Genomic DNA, 26,685 nt, shown 5'->3' on the forward strand with positions numbered 1-26,685 from the left:
GAATGTATATTTAACATGCCGTGTGGATGTTATAATATAGAATAATATATATCTGTGAAACATGATTAATACATATAGTAACGGTGATGAGGTTATGCCAAAGAATTTGTAAATGGTATATTTGGCTTGAATGAAATTGTGGATGTATATTTCTTGAAGAGTGGATGTTCAGTTGTGGAATGGAATAGATATAAATATAAGTTTATTACCTTTAAGCATTGTTTATAAATGAGATGTTAAGCATAATGAATAGTGTAACACCCCGTGCACGAGAGACCGTCATTTGAGTCGGACACGAGGGGTTAACGGGCTTAATCCACTTACTTGCACAGCTCATTTTAAAATTTCCGACATGTAGGCTAAGCGTGTCCTTGTCACCTTAAAAATCATATCTTGAGTTCCACAACTCGAAAATCAGTTTCGTGATTTTTCCCTGAAACTATACTTATATATGCATCTACAAATTTTTTCTATAATTTTTTGTCGGGCCAATTAGTACAGTTTATTAGTTAAATTCTCCCCTGTTACAGGGTACGACTACACTGACCTTCCTGAATTACGATTTGGATATCTCCGTGTACAGGGCTTCAATACTGATGCCGTTTGTTTCTACAGAAACTAGACTCGAAAAGAAATCTGTACATATATGGCATGACTTCTAATTATCTCTGGTAAATTTATAATGAATTTCTAAATTTGGAACAGGGACTCCAGAAACCGTTCTGGCCCTGTCTCACGAAAACTTAAATATCTCTTAACATACTGTTCATATGATCGTTTCGTTACTTCCCTATGAAAATAGACTCGTCAAGGTTCGTTTACATAATTTATTCACTATTTAATTCCATTCCTAATATTTTTAGTGATTTTTCACATCCACATCACTGCAGCTGTCAGCATCTGTCTTTAAGGTAGGCTTTACCTATTTCATAGTTTCCATGATTCAACTAGCCCTTTAACATAAATAGCACAAAATATGATCATGATTAACCATCCCAATGGCTAATCGTTTCCTAACTTTTCCATACCTCTTAATGAACAACATACAATGATTATAATACCATGCCCAAAGTATACTTAAGCCATTTTCGCATGGCTATCCAAATTTACACAAAACCGAAAGGTACATGACCTACAACAAAAGGGTAGTCCTATACATGCCATTTCAAAGTTCAACCAAAAGTATACCAAAAGGAGCTTTGATAGTGTGGGAGACTTCGACTTCAAAATCCCGAGTCCGATAGTGAAGAACCAAAATCTATAAAACAGAAAATCAAAGAAAACAGAGTAAGCATTTAATGCTTAGTAAGTTTGAGCCATGAATTTAAACACAACCAAAGTATAGCATTCATGTGGCTAAACAGATAATTTCATATGCACAAATTCTCAATATCATACTTACTTCACATTACCAACCCTTATATTCATACATAAAGATCAACTTAGCCAAAGGCGGTAGCTCATTTATCAACCGAGCGAATACTTATTTGTAAGGGCTCAACTAATTCAAAGCACATACTGAAACATACCTCATTGTTGGGATTTCACGTATTAACTGAAATTTTACAGCAAGTTCAATCATTCTGAATCACGTACCTTGAGTTTAACTGGATATAGCTACTCGTTCAAATGTCTTGGGACATAGCCCGGTTATAGTAACTCGCACAAATGCCTTCGGGACTTAACCCGGATTTAGTAACTCGCACAAATGCCTTCGGGCTTAGCCCGGAATTAGTAACTCGCACAAATGCCTTCGGATCTTAGTCCTGATATAGTCACTTAGCACAAAGCCTTCGGACTTAGCCCGGACATCATTCAATAACCAAGCACAATTATCAATAAATCATGACACATTCGTATTTCATTTTCATTAGCAAAACTCAAACACAAGACACTTATCACACTTGCAATTTCGGCTCAATAGCCACACACAAAGAGCATGATTTTGATTTGCTTAAAACATGATCTAATCAAATCATAATCCAAGTTCCATTACTCGAAAACTTACCTCGGATGTTGTTGAACGGCTTCAACGGCTATTCGATCACTTTTTCTTTCCCTTATCCAACTGTGGTCCCCTAAGCTCTTGAGCTAATTCAAACAAATTTAACTTATTAAAGTCTCATTTTGCTAGCTTATGGCGAATATGACAAGGAGTTTGATAGGTCATATGGCCACCTTTTAGCTCAAATACACAATGATCATACACATTTTAATCACATCAAGCAATTTAATATAATTCATTCAAACATCAAAAGAAAGCTCAAGGTACTTAGCCCATATATACATTAGACATTAGAGTCACATATGTACGAAATCACGAATCGAATTCAACATACTAGCTAATATTTCCCCTTAGCCGAATTTTCTAAGTCAAGCTAAAGCCATCAATAGGCTACCAATGGCCGAACATACCCATCAACTCATGTACTCATTCATGTGGCCGAACATACACATCTATGCTAAGGCCGATTGCAACACTTAATACATTCTACAAGTATGGTCACTTGTATTGACTAAACACCATTTGTTCCTAGTTCAAAACTTGGCTAATACACATATATACACTATTAAAGCATCCTCTCCCTTTACACTAATTCAACACATGCATTACCCATAATATACAAAATTATATTCGGCCTTAGCACACAACTTGCTAGCCGATTCTTCTCCATTTAGCAACTAATGCACATACGAGCTCATTTGTTAGACTCTACTTCATCTAAAAACAACCTTATTTCTCTTCTATTTCCTACCATGGCCGAATGCATCACAACACCTTACCATTTCGATTTTGGTCATGGTTGAACAAGGAATTTAATGTCTCACTCAAGGATGCTAAAAAGGAGATTCAAGAGTTATCAATCCACCATCACATGCATCATTACAAGCTTCACTTTTAGCATGCAAATAACATCAACACAAATCCACCTTAGCCAATATCATCTCCATGACATAGTAAAGGTTTGAACCATGGGCTAGTTATCAAGCTAACAAAAAAACATGCATGAATCTCATGGCACAACATCAAACTTACCTTCACCTAGCTACAAGCATGGCGAATCTCTTCAACATTTCCTCCTTCTTTCTTTTGAATTTTGGTCAAGAAGAATGGAAAAGGATGGACACATTTTTTTCTTTCTTCCTTAGAACTTTCAGCCAAAAGAAGTGAAAATGATGGACACTTTCTTTTTCTTCTTTCCTCAACTCAAGGCAATGGGGGAACAATCACACACATCCTTTCTTTTTTTTTTTTTTTTCTCATCCTACTAACACTAATATTTTATTGCCCATGCTTTTTATTCTATTACTCCTTACATAATGCACTACCCCAACATGTTTATGACATGTTTTTTAGCCATAACATTTTGTCCACCCATGCTCATAGCCGGCCACTACTAGATGGGGGGGAGAAAATTGACATGCAAGTCCCCTCTTTTTCATACATACACTAATAGGCCACTTTACATTTGCCTAGCACATTTCTAAATTTTCTCACATAAGTCCTATGTACTCCATTCACATGCAATTAACTAAATCGAAGCTTAAAAATTTTCGCACATTCATATTCACATATTTTAGACAATAAATATCACATTCAAATAATTTGGTGCTCGGTTTAGCGGTCCCGAAACTGCTTTCCGACTAGGGTCACTTTGGGGCTGTCACAACTCTCCCCCACTTAAGAAATTTTCGTCCCCGAAAATCTTACCAGTAAATAGGTTTGGGTATCGCTCTTTCATAGAGTTCTCCGGTTCCCAAGTAGCTTCTTCGATTCCATGTTTGAGCCATAACACTTTTACTAACAGAACCCTTTTGTTTCGCAACTCCTTCACTTCACGAGCTAGGATGCGAATCGGTTCTTCTTCATAACTCATATCGGGTTGAATTTCAACCTCTGATGGATTAATCACGTGTGACGGATCGGATCTATAACGTCGAAGCATCGAAACATGAAAGACGTCGTGAATCCTTTCAAGTTCAGGGGGCAAAATCAATCTATACGCAACTGGACCGACTCGTTCGGATATCTCATATGGCCCGATGAACCTCGGACTCAGTTTGCCCTTACGGCCAAATCTGAGTATCTTTTTCCAAGGTGAGACCTTAAGAAACACTTTGTCTCCCACCTGATACTCAATATCTCTTCGTTTTAAATCCGCATACGACTTCTGACGATCTGATGCTGCCTTCAGACTTTCACGAATTATTCTTACTTTCTGTTCAGCATCTTTAATCAAATCCACTCCTAAAATTTTACTCTCACCGAGCTCGATCCAAAACAATGGCGTATGGCATTTTCGACCATACAAAGCCTCGTAAGGTGCCATCTTAATACTTGACTGAAAACTATTGTTGTAAGCGAATTCAATCAAAGGTAAATACCGTTCCCATGAACCACTAAACTCGAGGATGCAACATCTTAACATATCCTCAAGTATCTGAATTATCCGCTCGGATTGACCATCTGTTTGTGGATGAAAAGCGGTGCTAAAATGCAGCTTGGTACCCAAAGCTTCTTGTAATTTCTTCCAAAATCGTGAGGTGAATCTCGATCTCTATCCGACACGATAGAAATAGGTACCCGTGTAATCTCACAATCGAGAAACATACAATTCAGCTAATTTATCCATTGAAAAATCCGTGCGTGCGGGGGGATAAAGTGAGCCGACTTAGTCAATCTATCAACAACGACCCAAATTGCATCTTTCTTACTTGCCGAACCGGCATTTCGGATACAAAATCCATCGTTACTCGATCCCATTTCCATTCAGGTATCATGATTGGTTGGAGCAAACCCGTAGGCACTTGATGTTCCGCCTTCACTTGCTGACATATTAAACACTTCGAAACAAAATCGGAAATGTCTCGTTTCATACCATGCCACCAAAACTGACGTCTTAGGTCGTGGTACATTTTTGTACTCCCCGGGTGAATTGACATTCGGCTACAATGAGCTTCGTTCAGAATCATCGAAATGAGTTCTGAATTTCTTGGAACACACAACTGATTTATGTACCTCAAACAATCGTCATCATCAATTTGAAACTCCGATTCCACATTCGGAACACATTCAGCCCGTCTTGCAACCAACTCATCGACGACTTTCTGAGCTTCACGAATTTGATGAATCAATAATGGTTTGGCCTTTAATTGGCTACTAACACATTGTCGGGTAGAATGACAAGTGTACATTCAATGCTCGTAAAGCAAACAAGCGGTGATTTCCGCTTAAGGCGTCCGCAACCACATTAGCCTTTCCGGGTGATAATCAATGACCAGCTCATAATCTTTCAACAACTCAAGCCAACACCTTTGTCGAGATTCAAGTCTCTTTGAGTCATCAAATATTTGAGACTTTTGTGATCCGAAAATACATGGCACTTCTTACCAAATAAGTAATGTCGCCATATTTTCAAAGCGAATCGATGGCAGCTAATTCAAATCATGGATCGGATAATTTTTCTCATGTGGCTTTAATTGTCTCGGCCGCACGAGCCACAACTCGACCTTCTTGCATCAATACGCAACCTAACCCAAGTAGGGAGGCGTCACTATAGATGACAAACTCTTTGCCCGATTCGGCCGCACTAAAATTGGAGCTTCCAGTCAAATAAGTTTTCAGTTGATCAAAACTTTTCGACATTTTTCCATCCATTCGAACTTAACATCTTTTGAAGTAGCTTCCGTCATGGGTGTGGCTATCATCGAGAAACCTTTTACAAACCGTCGGTAGTAACCAAAGTCCCAAAAAGCTCGAACCTCGTAATATTTCTCGGAGGCTTCCAGTTAAGTATGGCTGAAATTTTGCTCGGGTCAACTCGAATACCCGATGCAGATACCATGTAACACCCCTAACCCGAGACTATCGCCGGTGTCGGACGCGAGGGGTTAACGAGCCAAGTCCTCTTAAAGCACCGACCAATTTGGCATTTCCAGACAGGCTGGAAAACTGCATCACTGTCGCCTTAAAAATCATATCTCGAGTTTCAAAACTCAGAAACTGATTCTGTAAATTTTCCCTAAATTTAGACTCATATATCCTTCCATGGATTTATTTCTAGAATTTTTGGTTGGGCCAATTGGTACAGTTTATTAGTTAAAGTCACCCATGTTACAGGGATCGACTGCTCTGACCTTCGCGCGTTACAACTTAAATATCTCTCTGTACAGGGCTTTAATACTGGTGCCGTTTGTTTTTAAAGAAACTAGACTCAAAATGGAATCTTCACATATAAGGCATGACTCCTAATTATTTCTGGATAATTTATAGTGAATTTTTAAAGTTGCGACAGGGGACCCAGAAACCGTTCTGGCCCTGTCTCACGAGAACTTTAATATCTCTCGGTATACTGATCATATGATCGTTTCGTTACTTTCATATGAAAATAGACTCATCAAGGTTCGATCACATAATTTATTCACTATTTAAAACCATTCCTAAAAATTTTGGTGATTTTCCCCATCCATGTCACTGCAGCTGGCAGCATCTGTTTTTAAGGTAGGCTTTACCTAATTTGTAGTCTCCATGGGCCAACTATGGTCTTGCCATACATGGGTCCACATATGATCATATTTAGCCATTCCAATGGCTGATCATGTGACCAACACTCCCATTCCAATCCATAATCACATCATGAAACCATATATAATAACAAACCACAAATGGTCTAATTCCATACTCCACTATTACGAACCATTTTCGCATGGCCGCATACATATACATCACAAGTACTTAAAATGACCGAGGGTAGTCCTATACATGCCATATCCGAACTCAACTAAAGGAGTACCAAAAGGGCTTTGATAGTGTGGTTGACTTCAACTTCTATGATCCCGAATCCGATCGCTAACGAGCAAAATCTATAAACAGAGAAACAAAGAAACGGAGTAAGCAATTTATGCTTAGTAAGTTTGAGCCATAATATACACACAACCAAAGCATAGCATTCAAGTAGCTAAACAATAATTCATATGCACAATTTCTCAAAGACATGCTTACTTCACAATCCCAACTCTTATATTCATACACTAATAACGGCTTAGTCAAGGCCGATAACTCATTTATCATTGGAGCGAATACGCACATACACTTACTCATAGTGTGCAAAGCACACACGAAACGCACTTTGTTGTTGGGAATTTCACAAGCATATTAACTGAAAATTTTTACAGCAAGTTCAAAGTTCTCGAATCACATACCTTCGAGTTTATCCGGATATAGCTACTTGTTCAAACACCTTGGGATATAGCCCGTTATGGTAACCCGCACAAATGCCTTCGGGACATAACCCGGATATCACAACTCGCACAATTGCCTTGGGCTTAGCCCGTATCATAGCTTCGCACAATTGCCTTGGGCTTAGCCCGGATATCACTCGAACATTCATACACATCTTTGTTTCATTTTCACAACAAAACTTTTATGCACAATTCACTTAACAAAAATATCATTTCGCTCAATGGCCATATACAAGGCGAATTTCGATTGCTTATTACTTCATTCAATCGAATCAAAATCTAAGTTTCGATACTCGAAAACTTACCTCGGATGTTGTCGAATGATTCCGATGGCTATTCGACTACTTTTTCCTTCCCTTTATCGGATTTGGTCCCTCTTTGCTCTTGAGCTTAATTTAGCAAATAAATTGATTCAATCATTTGAGTATCAAAAAGAGGAACTCAAGGCACTTAGCCCACATATATTCAATAGACATTAAAGTCACATAAGTACGAATTCATGAATCGACTCAACACACAAAGCCTTCAACATGCTTACTCATGGCGAACAACACAACCTCTTAGGTACTCATTCATGGGCCGATTATGCATGTTGATGTTGAGGCCAATTACATGTTTAATACCACACATGCATGGCACACATTTTACTAGCTAATGCTTTACATATTGTAGCTCAATACACATCTATCATTTGCTTCATAATCAAAACACAATCACATGAAAATACATACTTTGAGGTAGTATATATGTCATTCCAACACATCATGTGCAAACATATATATATATAGGTGCATGGCGAATCTCAAGGGTTCATACCCATCCAAACACAAATTTTACCAATCAAGTAACAAGCATAAATCATGCTCATGAATGCACCATGGCGAATACATCACAACCATACCCTTTTAACTTTGGTCATGGTTAAACAAAGAATTCAATGTCCTACTCAAGAACACTAAAAGAAATTTCAAGAGTAGTCAATCCATCATTGCATGCATCATCAACAAGCTTCACATTTAGCATGCAATGGCTTTAACACAATATCAACCTTGGCCAAATACCATTTTTCATGGCATAGCAAGGATTTGAACCATGGCTAACATGCACATCAAATTAGCAACCAAAACAAGCATGAATCTCATGACACAACCTCAACATACCTTAATCTTGATGCAAGTATAGCCAAATCTCCTTCTAGATCTCTTCTAAACCAAAAAATGGAGCAAAAATCCCTCCTTCTTCCTTAGTTTTGGCTCAAAGAAAGGATGAACAAATTTTTTTCTTTCTTCCTTTACAACTCACGGCAATGGGGGGAAAGGATGAGCAAATTTTTGATTTATTTGTTTCTCTTCCTACATGCTTAATTTTTTTATCATTTATCACATCATGCATTAACAAAACATGTCATAACATGTTTTCCTTGCCCATATTCCCTTGTCATGGCGGCCACTATACCATCTTTGGGGAAATTTGACATGCAAATCCTTATTTTTGCATGCATGATCAACTAGTCATCACACATTTCCCATCATACTTTCAAAGTTTACTACTAGGTCCTTTCTAGTGAAATTCCCATTTATAATTCTAAATTGAAACATCAAAATGTCATACACAAATTAACACATATCATAGGCATCAAAATAAAATTTTAAATTATTTTTATGCCTCAATTTTGTGGTCCCGAAACCACATCCCGACTAGGGTCAATTTTGGGCTATCACAACTCTCCCCCACTTAAGAAATTTTCGTCCCCGAAAATCTTACCGGTAAATAGGTTTGGGTAACGCTCTTTCATAGAGCTCTCGGGTTCCCAAGTAGCTTCTACCATCCCGTGTTTGAGCCATAACACTTTTACTAACGGAACCCTTTTGTTTCGCGACTCCTTCACTTCACGAGCTAGGATACGAATCGGTTTTTCTTCATAACTCATATCGGATTGAATTTCAACCTCTGATGGACTAATTACGTGCGATGGATCAGATCTATAGCGTCGAAGCATCGAAACATGAAAGACATCGTGAATCTTTTCGAGTTCAGGGGGCAAAAATCAAACGATATGCAACTGGACTGACTCGCTCGGATATCTCATATGGCCCAATGAACCTCGGGCTCAACTTGCCCTTACGGCCGAATCTGAGTATCTTTTTCCAAGGCGAAACCTTGAGAAACACTTTATCTCCCACCTGATGCTCGATGTCTTTACGCTTCAGATCCGCGTACGACTTCTGACGATCGGAGGCTATCTTGATTTTCACGGATCACTATCACTTTCTTCAAAGATCTTTAATCAAGTCCACCCCGAAAATTTTGCTTTCACCGAGCTCCGTCCAACACAATGGTGTACGGCATTTACGCCCGTACAAGGCCTCGTAAGGTGCCATCTTAATACTTGATTGAAAACTATTGTTGTAAGCGAATTCAATCAAAGGCAAATACCGTTCCCATGAACCACTGAACTCGAGGATGCAACATCTTAACATATCCTCAAGTATCTGAATCATCCGCTCGGATTGACCATTGGTTTGGGGTGAAAGGCGGTCTTGAAATGCAACCGTGCCCCGTGAGCCTCTCGCAACTTCTTCCAAAATCGCGAGGTAAATCTCGGATCTCTATCCGACACGATGGAAATAGGCACCCGTGTAGTCTCACAATCCGAGAACGCATACAATTCGGCTAGTTTGTCCATTGAAAAATCCGTGCGTCACGGGGACAAAGTGAGCCGACTTAGTCAATCTATCTACAACGACCCAAATTGCATCTTTCTTACTCACGACAATGGCGTTCGGATACAAAGTCCATTGTGACTCGATCCCATTTCCACTTGGGTATCGTGATCGGCTGAAGTAATCCTGAAGGCACTTGATGTTCCGCTTTCACTTGTTGACATATTAAACACCTCGAAACGACGTCGGAGATGTCTCATTTCATACCATGCCACCAAAACCGACGTTTCAAATCATTGTACATTTCCATACTCCCCGGGTGGATTGCCATTCGGCTACAATGGGCTTCTTTCAGAATTATCGAAATATGTTCCGAATTCTTTGGAACACACAGACGATTTCTCAACCTCAGACAATCATCATCATCGATTTGAAACTCCGATTCCTTGTTCGGAACACACTTAACCTGTTTTGCAGCCAACTCATCGTCGACTTCCTGAGCTTCACGAATTTGATGTATCAATAATGGTTTGGCTTTTAATTCAGCTACTAACACATTGTCGGATCGAACGGACAAGTGCACGTTCATCGCTCGTAAAGCTAATAATGATTTACGACTCAAGGCATCCGCAACCACATTCGCCTTTCCCGGGTGATAGTCAAAGACTAGCTCATAATCCTTTAACAGCTCGAGCCAACGTCTTTATCGCAGATTTAAGTCTCTTTGAGTCATCAAATATTTGAGACTTTTATGATCCGAATACATGGCACTTCTCACCAATTAAGTAATGTCGCCATATCTTTAAAGGCGAATCGATGGCGACCAATTCGAGACCATGGGTCGGATAATTTTTCTCATGTGGCTTTAATTGCCTCGACGATAGGCCACAACTCGACCTTCTTGCATCAATACGCAACCTAACCCAAGTAGGGAGGCGTCACTATAGATGACAAACTCTTTGCCGATTCGGGTTGCACTAGAATTGGGGCTTCATCAAATAAGTTTTCGATTGATCGAAACTTTTCGACATTTCTCCATCCATTCGAACTTAACATCCTTTTGGAGTAGCTTTGTCATTGGCGTGGCTATTGTTGAGAAACCTTTTACAAATCTTGATGCGCAGTAACGGATATTTGTTCTTTATCGTCGCTTTATTAAGTCGACGATAGTCGATGCACAACCTCATGGTTCCATCCTTCTTTTCACAAACAACACCGGCGCACCCAAAGGCGAAAACTTCAGGCGAGCAAAACCTCTATCCACCAATTCTTGCAACTGAGCTTTCAACTCCTTTAATTCGTTGGTGCCATACGATCGGAGCTATCGAAATTGGAATGGTACCAGTACCAATTCGATGCCAAACTCTATTTCCGAGCAGTGGTAAACCCGGCAATTCTTGAGGAAAACATCCGGTATTCACAAACCAGCGCACAGATTCGGGTTTCTTTTCTAACTCCTTGTCATCTAGAACATACGCAAGGTATGCTTCACACCCTTTCTTACGTATTTACGAGCCAACATTGCTGATATTACACCGGCAATCCCTTTAAGTCCGTAGACTCAACCCGAATTATCTCGTTATTCGTGCACCTCGGATCAATAGTCTTGCTTTTGCAATTTACAACAAAGATCGTGCATGGTCAACCAATCCAAACCAAGAATAACGTCGAATTCATCGAATGGCAAAAGCATCAAGTCCGCGGAAAACAAGAACCTCAAAATACTGGGGACTTTTCTTACACTTTGTTGACGAGCACGTAATGACCCAAGGGTTTGACACCGAATTACAAACTCAAGAGACTCAATGGGCAAAGTCTTCTTGGATGCTAAGGTTTCGCATATATAAGAATGAGTAGAACCGGGGTCAATCAAAGCAATCACATTAGTATCGAAAAGAGTGAGGATACCGGTAATAACATCTGGTGAGGCGGCATCCTCGCGTCGCCGTATGGCATAAGTCCTAGCAGAGCACGAGCCTCGGATCGATGGTGGCATCTCTAGATCCTCTCGACCGCCACTAGCATTGCCCGTGTTTCTAGACGGCCTACCTCGAGTTGTGGTAGCACCGGGTTCCCACTTTGATTTACGTTTTGTTCGGATAAACTCGGGCAATCCTTAATGAAATGATCGATGATCCGCACTTGTAACAGAGCGGTCACGGAATCTACAACTCCTAGAATGCCACTTGCCACAATATTGGCACTCCGTTCATCTCGACGATCATTGCCAACACCGGCGATCGAAGTGACTCAGCGTGCCCATAGGGGTCGATCGCGGTCTCGTCTAGAAAAGCCCGAAATGGCTCTAGACCGGCCTAAGCCATCTCTAAATTTCTTTGATGATCGTGGGAAGGGCTTCCCGAAGACCTCTTCTGAAACTCCTACTTCACTTTTCTTTTCTCCATACTGAGCTCCTCGGCTTTGCACGCTCGCTCGACAAGAGCCACAAACTCTCGGATTTCCAAAATGCCAACATACAGCTTTATATCATCGTTCAGTCCATCTTCGAAGCGTTTACACATCACAGCTTCTGAAGAAATGCACTCGCGCGCGTACCGGCTAAGCCTCGCAAATTTTCGTTCGTAGTCGGTAACCGACATGGAACCTTGCTTAAGATCAAGGAATTCCTTTCGTTTTTGGTCCATAAATCTCTGACTGATATACTTCTTTCGGAATTCAGTTTGGAAGAACTCCCAAGTTACTTGCTCTCTAGACACCACAAGTCGAGTACTCCACCAATAGTAGGCGTAATCGCGTAGCAAGGAGATAGTACACTTTAAGCATTCATCGGGTGTACATGATAACTCATCGAGCACCGGATAGTGTTGTCCAACCAAAATTCAGCTTGCTCGGCATCATTGCTATCCGTAGCTTTAAATTCAGTAGCCCCATGTTTTCAATTCGTCGATGGGCTTACTTGACCTTACTTGGTCGATTCTGGGAGGTATTGTAGGTCTTGGGGTTGCATTAGTCGGGAATGGAGGTTGTGGAACAGTAGTGTTAGTTCGAATGTATTGGTTAAACCAATCATTCATCACACTATAAAAGGCTTGCTTAGCCTCATCATTCGGATTGTTGGCAATAGGTTGAGAGTCCGTCGGTCTGTCCCTTGCGCGAGCAAAGCGCCGCACTCTCTACATCATCGACTATTGCTCGGTTGGGATCGGGATCCATTGCTATAAACAAACACAAATTGATTGTCGAAATCACCACACTATCAATTTATCACTTAATGGCATGTATAGCTAGACCCCAAACATATCACGGTAGTCCTAGGATCGACTAAACCGTAGCTCTGATACTAATAAAATTGTAACACCCCGAACTCGAGACCATCGCCGGTGTCGGACGCGAGGGGTTAACGAGCCAAGTCCTCTTAAAGCACCGACCAATTTGGCATTTCCAGACAGGCAGGAAAACTGTGTCACTGTCACCTTAAAAATCATATCTCGAGTTTCAAAACTCAGAAACTGATTCTGTAAATTTTCCCTAAATTTAGACTCATATGTCCTTCCATGGATTTATTTCTAGAATTTTTGGTTGGGCCAATTGGTACAGTTTATTAGTTAAAGTCACCCATGTTAAAGGGATCGACTGCTCTGACCTTCGCGCGTTACAACTTGAATATCTCTCCGTACAGGGCTTTAATACTGGTGCCGTTTGTTTCTAATGAAACTAGACTCAAAATGGAATCTGCACATATAAGGCATGACTCCTAATTCTTTCTGGATAATTTATAGTGAATTTTTAAAGTCGCGACAGGGGACCAAGAAACAGTTCTGGCCCTGTCTCACGAGAACTTTAATATCTCTCGGTATACTGATCATATGATCGTTTCGTTACTTTCATATGAAAATAGACTCGTCAAGGTTCGATCAAATAATTTATTCACTATTTAAAACCATTCCTACAAATTTTGGTGATTTTCCCCATCCACGTCACTGCAGCTGGCAGCATCTGTTTTTAAGGTAGGCTTTACCTAATTTGTAGTCTCCATGGGCCAACTATGGTCTTGCCATACATGGGTCCACATATGATCATATTTAGCCATTCCAATGGCTGATCATGTGACCAACACTCCCATTCCAATCCATAATCACATCATGAAACCATATATAATAACAAACCACAAATGGTCTAATTCCATACTCCACTATTACGAACCATTTTCGCATGGCCGTACACATATACATCACAAGTACTTAAAAATAACCGAGGGTAGTCCTATACATGCCATATCCGAACTCAACCAAAGGAGTACCAAAAAGGGCTTTGATAGTGTGGTTGACTTCAACTTCTATGATCCCGAATCCGATCGCTAACGAGCAAAATCTATAAACAGAGAAACAAAGAAACGGAGTAAGCAATTTATGCTTAGTAAGTTTCGAGCCATAATATACACACAACCAAAGCATAGCATTCAAGTAGCTAAACAATAATTCATATGCACAATTTCTCAAAGACATGCTTACTTCACAATCCCAACTCTTATATTCATACACTAATAACGGCTTAGTCAAGGCCGATAACTCATTTATCATTGGAGCGAATACGCACATACACTTACTCATAGTGTGCAAAGCACACACGAAACGTACCTTGTTGTTGGGAATTTCACAAGCGTATTAACTGAAAATTTTTACAGCAAGTTCAAAGTTCTCGAATCACATACCTTCGGAGTTTATCCGGATATAGCTACTTGTTCAAACACCTTCGGGATATAGCCCGGTTATGGTAACCCGCACAAATGCCTTCGGGACATAACCCGGATATCACAACTCGCACAATTGCCTTCGGGCTTAGCCCGGGTATCATAGCTCGCACAATTGCCTTCGGGCTTAGCCCGGATATCACTCGAACATTCATACACATCTTTGTTTCATTTTCACAACAAAACTTTTATGCACAATTCACTTAACAAAAATATCATTTCGGCTCAATGGCCATATACAAGGGCAGAATTTCGATTGCTTATTACTTCATTCAATCGAATCAAAATCTAAGTTTCGATACTCGAAAACTTACCTCGGATGTTGTCGAATGATTCCGATGGCTATTCGACTACTTTTTCCTTCCCTTTATCGGATTTGGTCCCTCTTTGCTCTTGAGCTTAATTTAGCAAATAAATTGATTCAATCATTTGAGTATCAAAAAGAGGAACTCAAGGCACTTAGCCCACATATATTCAATAGACATTAAAGTCACATAAGTACGGAATTCATGAATCGACTCAACACACAAAGCCTTCAACATGCTTACTCATGGCCGAACAACACAACCTCTTAGGTACTCATTCATGGGCCGATTATGCATGTTGATGTTGAGGCCAATTACATGTTTAATACCACACATGCATGGCACACATTTTACTAGCTAATGCTTTACATATTGTAGCTCAATACACATCTATCATTTGCTTCATAATCAAAACACAATCACATGAAAATACATACTTTGAGGTAGTATATATGTCATTCCAACACATCATGTGCAAACATATATATATATATAGGTGCATGGCGAATCTCAAGGGTTCATACCCATCCAAACACAAATTTTACCAATCAAGTAACAAGCATAAATCATGCTCATGAATGCACCATGGTCGAATACATCACAACCATACCCTTTTAACTTTGGTCATGGTTAAACAAAGAATTCAATGTCCTACTCAAGAACACTAAAAGAAATTTCAAGAGTAGTCAATCCATCATTGCATGCATCATCAACAAGCTTCACATTTAGCATGCAATGGCTTTAACACAATATCAACCTTGGCCAAATACCATTTTTCATGGCATAGCAAGGATTTGAACCATGGCTAACATGCACATCAAGTTAGCAACCAAAACAAGCATGAATCTCATGACACAACCTCAACATACCTTAATCTTGATGCAAGTATAGCCAAATCTCCTTCTAGATCTCTTCTAAACCAAAAAATGGAGCAAAAATCCCTCCTTCTTCCTTAGTTTTGGCTCAAAGAAAGGATGAAAATTTTTTTTCTTTCTTCCTTTACAACTCACGGCAATGGGGGGAAAGGATGAGCAAATTTTTGATTTTTTGTTTCTCTTCCTACATGCTTAATTTTTTTATCATTTATCACATCATGCATTAACAAAACATGTCATAACATGTTTTCCTTGCCCATATTCCCTTGTCATGGCCGGCCACTATACCATCTTTGGGGAAATTTGACATGCAAATCCCTTATTTTTGCATGCATGATCAACTAGTCATCACACATTTCCCCATCATACTTTCAAAGTTTACTACTAGGTCCTTTCTAGTGAAATTCACATTTATAATTCTAAATTGAAACATCAAAATGTCATACACAAATTAACACATATCATAGGCATCAAAATAAATTTTTAAATTATTTTTATGCCTCGGTTTTGTGGTCCCGAAACCACATCCCGACTAGGGTCAATTTTGGGCTGTCACATACCACGTGACCCAAGAAGCTAACCTCTCTTAACCAGAACTCACACATACTGAACTTAGCATATAACTGCTTATCCCGTAAAATTTGCAACACTAATCTCGGTGCTCAAGCATGTTCGGTCTCATCTCTTGAATAGACCAAGATGTCGTCAATGAACACAACTACTGAACCGGTCCAAATCTCGTCTCAAGATCCGATTCATCAAATCCATAAATACCGCAGGGCACTAGTGAGCCCAAACGGCATCACTAAGAACTCGTAGTGGCCGTATCTCGTTCTAAAAGCAGTTTTGGGTATATCCGAATCTCGAATTTGCTACTGGCAATACCCCGATCTCAAATCTATCTTTGAAAACACTGAGGCTCCCTTTAGTTGATCAAAAAAGTCATCAATACGCGGTAACGGATATTTATTCTTTATCGTCAATTTATTCAGCTGACGATAGTCAATGCACAACCTCATGGTTCCGTCCTTCTTTTTCACAAACAATACTGGTGCACCCCAAGGTGAGAAACTTGGTCGAGCGAAACCTCTATCTGTCAACTCTTGCAACTGAGCTTTCAATTCTTTTAACTCGGTTGGTGCCATACGATACAGAGCTATCGAAATTGGCGTAGTCCCAGGTACAAGCTCAATACCAAACTCTACTTCCCGAACAGGTGGTAAACCCGGTAATTCTTCGGGAAAAACATCCGGGTATTCACAAACCACCGGCACAGATTCGGGTTTCTTTTCCAATTCCTTGTCATCAAGTACATACGCAAGGTATGCTTCGCACCCCTTCCTTACATATTTCTAGGCCAACATTGCGATATTACGGTGCAACCCTTTAAGTCCGTAGACTCAACTCGGATTATCTCGTTATTTGCGCACTCAAATCAATAGTCTTGCTTTTGCAATTCACAACCGCATCATGCATCGTCAACCAATCCAAACCAAGAATAACATCAAATTCATCGAACGGCAAAAGCATCAAGTCCGCCGAAAACAGAACCTCGAATTACTAGGGGCATTTCTTACACACTTTGTTAACAAGCACGTAACGACCCAAGGATTTGACACCGATTATTTAACTCAAGAGACTCAATAGGTAGAGTCTTCTTTGGATGCTAAGGTTTCGCATATATAAGAATGAGTAGAACCAGGTCAATCAAAGCAATCACATTAGTATCAAAGAGAGTGAAAGTACCGGTAATAACATCTGGCAAGGAAGCATCCTCGCGTGCGCGTATGGCATAAGCCCTAGCAGGAGCACGAGCCTCAGATCTGGTGGTAGCATCTCTAGATCCTCTCTGACCGCCGCTAGCATTGCCCGTATTCTTAGATGGTCTACCCCGACCAGTGGTAGCACCCGGTTTCCCACTCTGATTTACATTCTGTTCAGACAATCTCGGGCAATCTTTGATAAAGTGGTCGGCTGACCCGCACTTGTAACAGGAGCGGTCATGGAACCTACAACTCCCCGAATGCCATTTACCACAATACTGGCATTCCACTCTGTCTCGATGGTCATTTCCAACACTGGCGATCGAAGTGACTCGTGTGCTCACAGGGGGTCGATCGCGATCTCATCTAGAAAAGCCCGAAGTATCCTTAGACCGGCCCAAGCCATATCTAAATTTCTTCGATGACTGTGGGAAGGGCTTCCCCGAAGACCTCTTACGAAACTCCCTTGCTTCCACCTCAGCTTTTCTTTTCTCCATACTGAGCTCCTCGGCCTTGCAAGCTCGCTCAACAAGTACTACAAATTCTCAGATTTCCAAGATGCCAACATAAAGCTTTATATCATCATTTAGTCCATCCTCGAAACGTTTACACATTACGGCTTCTGAGGAAATGCATTCTCGTGCTTACCGGCTAAGCCTCACAAATTTTTGTTCATAGTCGGTAACCGACATGGAACCTTGTTTAAGTTCAAGAAATTCCTTCCGTTTTTGATCCATAAATCTCTGACTGATATACTTTTTCCGAAACTCGGTTTGGAAAAACTCCCAAGTTACTTGCTCTCTAGGCACAACTTATTCCACCAATAGTAGGCAGAATCACGTAGCAAGGAGATAGTACACTTTAGGCATTCATCGGGTGTGCAAGATAGCTCATCGAGTAAATTCGATAGTGTTGTCCAACCAAAATTCAGCTTGCTCGGCATCATCGCTGTCCGTAGCTTTAAATTCAAGAGCCCGTGTTTTCGGATTACATCAACTGGGGCTTATTTGACCTTATTTGGTCAGCTACCGAGGTATCGTAGGTGCGGGGTGGTATTTGTCGGGAATGGAGGTTGTGGAACAGTAGTATTAGTTCGAATGTATTGGTTGAACCACCATTCATCACGCTATAAAAAGCTTGCCTAGCCTCATCATTCGGATTGCTAGCAATAGGTTGAGAGTCTGCGGCGCTGTCCCTTGCGCGGAGCAGCGCTACACTCTCAAGATCATCACTACCGCTTCGGTCGGGATCGGGATCCATTACTATAAATAAACACATTTGCAAATGTCGAAATCACCACACTATCAAATAATCACATAAAATGGCATGTATAGCTAGATCCAAACGCATTACGGTAGTCCTAGAATCGACTAAACCGTAGCTCGATACCAATAAAACTGTAACACCCGTGCTGAGACCGTTGCAGTCGGACACGAGGGGTTAACGGCTTAATCCACTTACTTGCAGTTCATTTTAAAATTTCCAGACAGTAGGCTAACTGTGTCACTGTCACCTTAAAAATCATATCTTGAGTTCCACAACTCGAAAATCAGTTTTGTGATTTTTCCCTGAAACTAGACTCCTATATGCATCTAAAAACTTTTTTGTAGAATTTTTTGTTGGGCCAATTAGTACAGTTTATTAGTTAAATTCTCCCCTGGTACAGGGTACGACTACACTGACCTTCCTACATTACGATTTGGATATCTCCCTGTACAGGGCTTCAATACTGATGCCGTTTCTTTCTACAGAAACTAGACTTGAAAAGGAATCTGTACATATATGGTATGACTTCTAATTATCTCTGATAAATTTATAATGAATTTCTAAAGTCGGAATAGGGACTCCAGAAACCGTTCTGGCCCTGTCTCACGAAAACTTAAATATCTCTTAACATACTGTTCATATGATCATTTCGTTACTTCCCTATGAAAATATACTTGTCAAGGTTCGTTTACATAATTTATTCACTATTTAATTCCATTCGTACTATTTTTAGTGATTTTTCACATCCATGTCACTGCAGCTGTCAGCATCTGTCTTTAAGGTAGGCTTTACCTATTTCATAGTTTCCATGATTCAACTAGCCCTTTAACATAAATAGCACAATATATGATCATGATTAATCATCCCAATGGCTAATCGTTTCCAAACATTTCCATACCTCTTAATGAACAACATACAATGATTATAATACCATGCCCAAAGTATACTTAAGCCATTTTCGCATGGCTATCCAAATTTACACAAAACCGAAAGGTACATGACCTACAACAAAAGGGTAGTCCTATACATGCCATTTCAAAGTTCAACCAAAAGTATACCAAAAGGAGCTTTGATAGTGTGGGAGACTTCGACTTCAAAATCCAGTCCGATAGCTGAAGAACCAAAATCTATAAAACAGAAAATCAAAGAAAACGGAGTAAGCATTTAATGCTTGGTAAGTTTGAGCCATGAATTTAAACACAACCAAAGTATAGCATTCATGTGGCTAAACAGATAATTTCATATGCACAAATTCTCAATATCATACTTACTTCACATTACCAACCCTTATATTCATACATAAAGATCAACTTAGCCAAAGGCCGGTAGCTCATTTATCAACTGAGCGAATACTTATTTGTAAGGGCTCAACTAATTCAAAGCACATACGAAACATACCTCATTGTTGGGATTTCACAAGCGTATTAACTGAAATTTTTACAGCAAGTTCAATCATTCCTGAATCACGTACCTTCGGAGTTTAACCGGATATAGCTACTCGTTCAAATGTCTTCGAGACATAGCCCGGTTATAGTAACTCGCACAAATGCCTTCGGGACTTAACCCGGATTTAGTAACTCGCACAAATGCCTTCGGGACTTAACCCGGATTTAGTAACTCGCACAAATGCCTTTGGATCTTAGTCCGGATATAGTCACTTAGCACAAAGCCTTCGGGACTTAGCCCGGACATCATTCGAATAACCAAGCACAATTATCAATAAATCATGACACATTCGTATTTCATTTTCATTAGCAAAACTCAAACACAAGACACTTATCACACTTACAATTTCGGCTCAATAGCCACACACAAACAGCATGATTTTGATTGGCTTAAAACATGATCTAATCAAATCATAATCCAAGTTCCATTACTCGAAAACTTACCTTGGATGTTGTCGAACGGCTTCAACGGCTATTCGATCACTTTTTCTTTTCCCTTATCCAACTGTGGTCCCCTAAGCTCTTGAGCTAATTCAAACAAATTTAACTTATTAAAGTCTCATTTTGCTAGCTTATGGCGAATATGACAAGGAGTTTGATAGGTCATATGGCCACCTTTTAGCTCAAATACACAATGATCATACACATTTTAATCACATCAAGCAATTTAATACAATTCATTCAACATCAAAAGAGAAGCTCAAGGTACTTAGCCCATATATACATTAGACATTAGAGTCACATATGTACGAAATCACGAATCGAATTCAACATACTAGCTAATATTTCCCTTAGCCAATTTTCTAAGTCAAGATAAAGCCATCAATAGGCTACCAATGGCCGAACATACCCATCAACTCATGTACTCATTCATGTGGCGAACATACACATCTATGCTAAGGCCGATTGCAACACTTAATACATTCTACAAGTATGGTCACTTGTATTGACTAAACACCATTTGTTCCTGGTTCAAAACTTGGCTAATACACATATATACACTATTAAAGCATCCTCTCCTTTACACTAATTCAACACATGCATTACCCATAATATACAAAATTATATTCGCCTTAGCACACAACTTGCTAGCCGATTCTTCTCCATTTAGCAACTAATGCACATACGAGCTCATTTGTTAGACTCTACTTCATCTAAAAACAACCTTATTTCTCTTCTATTTCCTACCATGGCCGAATGCATCACAACACCTTACCATTTCGATTTTGGTCATGGTTGAACAAGGAATTTAATGTCTCACTCAAGGATGCTAAAAAGGAGATTCAAGAGTTATCAATCCACCATCACATGCATCATTACAAGCTTCACTTTTAGCATGCAAATAACATCAACACAAATCTACCGTAGCTGAATATCATCTCCATGACATAGTAAAGATTTGAACCATGGGCTAGTTAGAACTCAAGCTAACAAAAAAAACATGCATGAATCTCATGGCACAACATCAAACTTACCTTCACCTAGCTACAAGCATGGCGAATCTCTTCAACATTTCCTCCTTCTTTCTTTTGAATTTTCGGTCAAGAAGAATGGAAAAAGGATGGACACATTTTTTTTTCTTTCTTCCTTAGAACTTTCAGCCAAAAGAAGTGAAAAATGATGGACACTTTCTTTTCTTCTTTCCTCAACTCACGGCAATGGGGAACAATCACACACATCCTTTCTTTTTTTTCTTTTTTGTTTCTCATCCTACTAACACTAATATTTTATTGCCCATGCTTTTTATTCTATTACTCCTTACATAATGCACTACCCCAACATGTTTATGACATGTTTTTTAGCCATAACATTTTGTCCACCCATGCTCATGGCCGGCCACTACTAGATGGGGGGGGAAATTGACATGCAAGTCCCCCCTTTTTCATGCATACACGAATAGGCCACTTTACATTTGCCTAGCATATTTCTAAATTTTCTCACATAAGTCCTATGTACTCCATTCACATGCAATTAACTAAATCGAAGCTTAAAAATTTTCGCACATTCATATTCACATATTTTAGACAATAAATATCACATTCAAATAATTTGGTGACTCGGTTTAGCAGTCCCGAAACCGCTTTCTGACTAGGGTCACTTTGGGGCTATCACAAATAGCTTGTGAAATGACTATGGTTAGATTTGTCAAACAAGGTGAATTAACTTTAAGTGGTTGTATAATAATTGAGGTATCATGTTTTGGCTACATGGATTTATATATAAACTTAGCCGAAAATATGGCTATTAAATTAGTTTGAGTATGACGTTTGTTAATTTAATTGATATGTGCTAGTAGCATGTCAAAATTTGAGTTGGTGCTATATAAGCTGGATGAATAATTAATATATATTACATATATAATTGATGTGTTGGTGTGAAGGATAAAATAAAATGTTTGACTATTCAGTCAGGTAATTTGGCAAATGTTTCATATGTATAAAGTGATTGAGCATAATAGAAGTAGACAACAAACAAGACATATGTGTTTGCATGTTATATATATGTTTGGTTAAAGATTTAAAAAATGACCATATGAATAGTAACTTTGGTTTTTAATAAGTTCCATGTATGTTTGATCTAAGTAATTAATAATGAGATGTTTATTTCCATGTGCTATATTCGGCCATTTGATAATGATTATGGATGTATGTTTTCTAATTTATGTGTAACCTGTAATATTTGGTTTGATTTGATATATGTTCGGTTGTGATAATTTAAGATGATTAATTTCTATGTGTATTTATAATTATCAGAAAGTTGTGTTTAGTTAGTAATACCTCGTAACCCTTTCCGGCAACGGTTACGGGTTAGAGGTGTTACAGTTTGGTGGCATCATGGGATGGTATTGACTGGCTCATTAGAGCAACACTGTAAAGATGGTCTATTGACTCTATGGAGCGACACCGTGATGGCAGTTATTGGAACAATGGAAATGTGCAAGTATGCACAATCGTAACAAGTAATAAAGTGATAAGGATCGAATATAGTCTCTACAGGGACTGTTTAGGCAAAATTTTATGAAAAAAAGACTTTAGCAAATTGGTGATGGAAAATAATATTTTTTAGAGTAAGATGAGATTAACTAAATTTAACACACTAATAAATACGTAAGTATGCAATTAAAATAATCATAGAAAATTTATGCAAGTCTTAAAAGTTTATCACAATGGCATGCTTGTTTCAGAATGATCATCCTTCCTAACTTAGAATTATTCAAACTGTTAAAAGATGTTATGGGAATCCATGGCTAAATTGATCATTTATTAACCCTAATTGAATCTAGTAAAATATTTAGCTCAATTAATTACTAAATCTATTTCACATATTTCTATGTTCAACAGACTCAAAATTTCATAAGCAAAACATATTATAGGGTTATGTAAGGTAATGATAGTTTTAGTATTATTAAAGATGTAATCCTACATGATTAAACATTACACCATACAAGTAGTTTTCCAATTAATTAAAACCTTGTTTAGATTAATTAATTAATTCATACATTTCTTCACATTTATTATGCAACAAAAACTTAATCATGATTTTACTTGTGTGAATAAATAGATCAAAAAACACAGAATGCATTTTAACAAAATTGATTAAAATGAATTAAGGAAATTAGTTCATTCTAAGACCAATATTGAAAAGAAAATACTTGATTGAAGCCATGTTTATGAATTGAACAAAACAAAAGATTAAAATGGGAAGAAAAAACTCTAGCCGACTCTGGATGTTCCCAAGGCATAAACTGATCGCTCCTTCCTTTGTTCTTCTTGTCTTAACGTCACAACTAATCCAATTTACCTTCAATAAAGCCAACTAAGGTTGCTCTCAAGGCTATGTAAGAACTCTTTTTCAAGAGAAAGAATTAGGGAATGGAGAAGAAAGAAAAGAGAAAGCTAGTGGAGAGAATGTAACAGCCCGATTTTAGCTAAATCAAAATAGTGGCTTCAGAACCACAAATTTAAGGTCGTAAAATTATTTTTATATTATTTTTGGTGTTTACAGCATGCGATTATATATGTGTGAAAGTTTCATGAGCTAATTTTATCGTTTAATAGCTCAATTTGAGAAAAATGGCTTAATCGCGTAAAATGCAAAAGTAGCATGCTATAAGTTAAAAATGTTTAAATGCTATGAGACATTAAATGAAAAGTCATTATGTTGAAATTAGACCATTTATAGTGGGAATGGACATGAATGGAGATCCACTAAGTTGTTTTTAAATGGTTTAATTAAGGTTAAATTTGTAAAATGGTTATTAATGATAATAAAATAAAACAAAAGATGAAAACATGTTCATCTTTATTTGTTTCAACAAAAATTGAGAAAGGAAAAGAATCTATTTTATGGCTTTGATATTCGGCTAGCATATTCTTTAATTAAGGTATGTTCCTTACTCGGTTTTTGATAATTTTTACATTTTTGAGATCATTGCTTCGTGTTCTAGCTAGCCCATATCCTAATTTTTGAAATTGTTGATGATGTTGTGAATTTCCATTGATGAATTCATTTGTTTTTGAATGTTTGATGATGAATTATGACAGCTTAGTGATAGATATCTAGGTTTTGTAAAGTAATTTTGAGTGAAAATCCATATTAGGGATTAAATTGTGAAAAGATGGAAATGTGGGGTTAAAAGTGTGAATAAATGTGAAATATGGGCTGTTAGGGGTACTATAGTAATTTGGCACGCATGGGTTTGAATTGAATTGGTGTAATTTTGTGTTTATTGAAATAAGGACTAAATTGTAAGAAATGTGAAAGTTTAGGGAAAAAGTGCAAATTGGCTTAAATATGTGTTTTTGGACTGAATTGATTGAATCAATGAATAAATTAAGTTAATTTTGAATTCATATAGATCCTGAAAGAAAGAAATCAGATTTAGATCGGGGGAAGTCGAAAGTTGTCGAGTAGTCGATCCGATCCGTTCATTGTATATACGGGGTAAGTTCATATGCAAATAAATGTCTTTGAATTGAATTATATATTTTTCATTATCATTGAGTTGCTATGAATGTTGAACGAGCAAATATGAGCAAGAATCGACAAAGTTACTATATCTGAAAGTCTCATACGAACCTTAGGAAAAGTATAGGATACGAATGTCATGACATTAGGTTATTGAGATGTGATTACATGTAAGACCATGTCTAGGACATTGTCATTGTATTGTGATTACGTGTAAGACCATGTCTGGGACATTGGCATAGTTATATGTTTTCAAGTAAGACCCTTTCTAGGACAGTGGCATCGATATGTGATAACATGTAAGACCATATCTGGGATATGGCATTGTACGAGCTTTATGTGATTTCTGAGTATCCTTAACGATTTCGAATGGTTCAATGGGAAAATTCAAGTCGAGAAAGAATGTGTGAATGAGTTAAGTGACTCAGGTACATACGAGATTCATACAAGTATTGAAATGGGAACTATTTGATGAATTGAATTATGGTATTGAATATGTGTACAATGAGAGAGGTTTGTGAACTTGAATGTGTTTAGCTATGTTTAGCATATTCGAATTGATATGCAAATATTCATATGATGACTTTATTTGTATATGGCTTACTAAGCTTTTAAAGCTTACTTTGTGTGTTCTTTCCCTGTTTTATAGATTATCAAAGCTAGCTCGGACTCGGGGATCGTTGGGAAACATCATCACACTATTTATCAACTTGTTGGTATTTTTGGATGCTTTGTAAATATGGCATATGGCATTTATAGGCTAATGAGTTGATGATATGTTTTGAGATATGATTTAGCTATGAGATTTGGCTTAGTTTTGATGTAAATGTTGGCGTGCATTTTGTCATTTAAGTTAGTTTGAATTAGGTGTTTGGTAAGTAATACATGATGTATAAGTTGCCTTATATTGGGTATGGTTATATGGTTGCTCAAGTAGCTAGTTGTCAATTGGTGAGGTAATGCTTGAAAGATGATGTGTTATGGCTTGATTTTGAGATCATGAAATGGTATATATTGAAGCATGAAATAAATGATAAGATGATGAGGAAATGCTTCTAGAAGTTATGTAAGTTTGATGATTTTGGCATATAAATGGCATGAATTGTAGATGAATTGGCATGTTTTGGCTGCCTATAAATGTATTGAAATGGTACCGTTCTGGTTGCTAGGTGTGCATGAGAGAAGGGTGGCAAATTGGCTTTACAAATAGCCTATTTTTGTCCACACGGGCAAAGATACTGGCGTGTGTGTCAGTCGTGTGCGACACACAGTCAAATTACACGGCCGTGTGTCCCTTGGGGTAGCCCTTCGATATTAAGCCTATAGGTTGGACACGGTCTAGAAACAAGGGTGTGTCTATTGGCCTTGTGTGGCATACGGGCTGGCACATAAGCGTGTGGCCGGCCGTGTGACCCAAGTCAGTAACCCCTCCAGATTTCGCACGGCC

Source organism: Gossypium arboreum, chromosome 13, assembly GCF_025698485.1.
Source record: "Gossypium arboreum isolate Shixiya-1 chromosome 13, ASM2569848v2, whole genome shotgun sequence".
Taxonomy (NCBI): Eukaryota; Viridiplantae; Streptophyta; class Magnoliopsida; order Malvales; family Malvaceae; genus Gossypium; species Gossypium arboreum.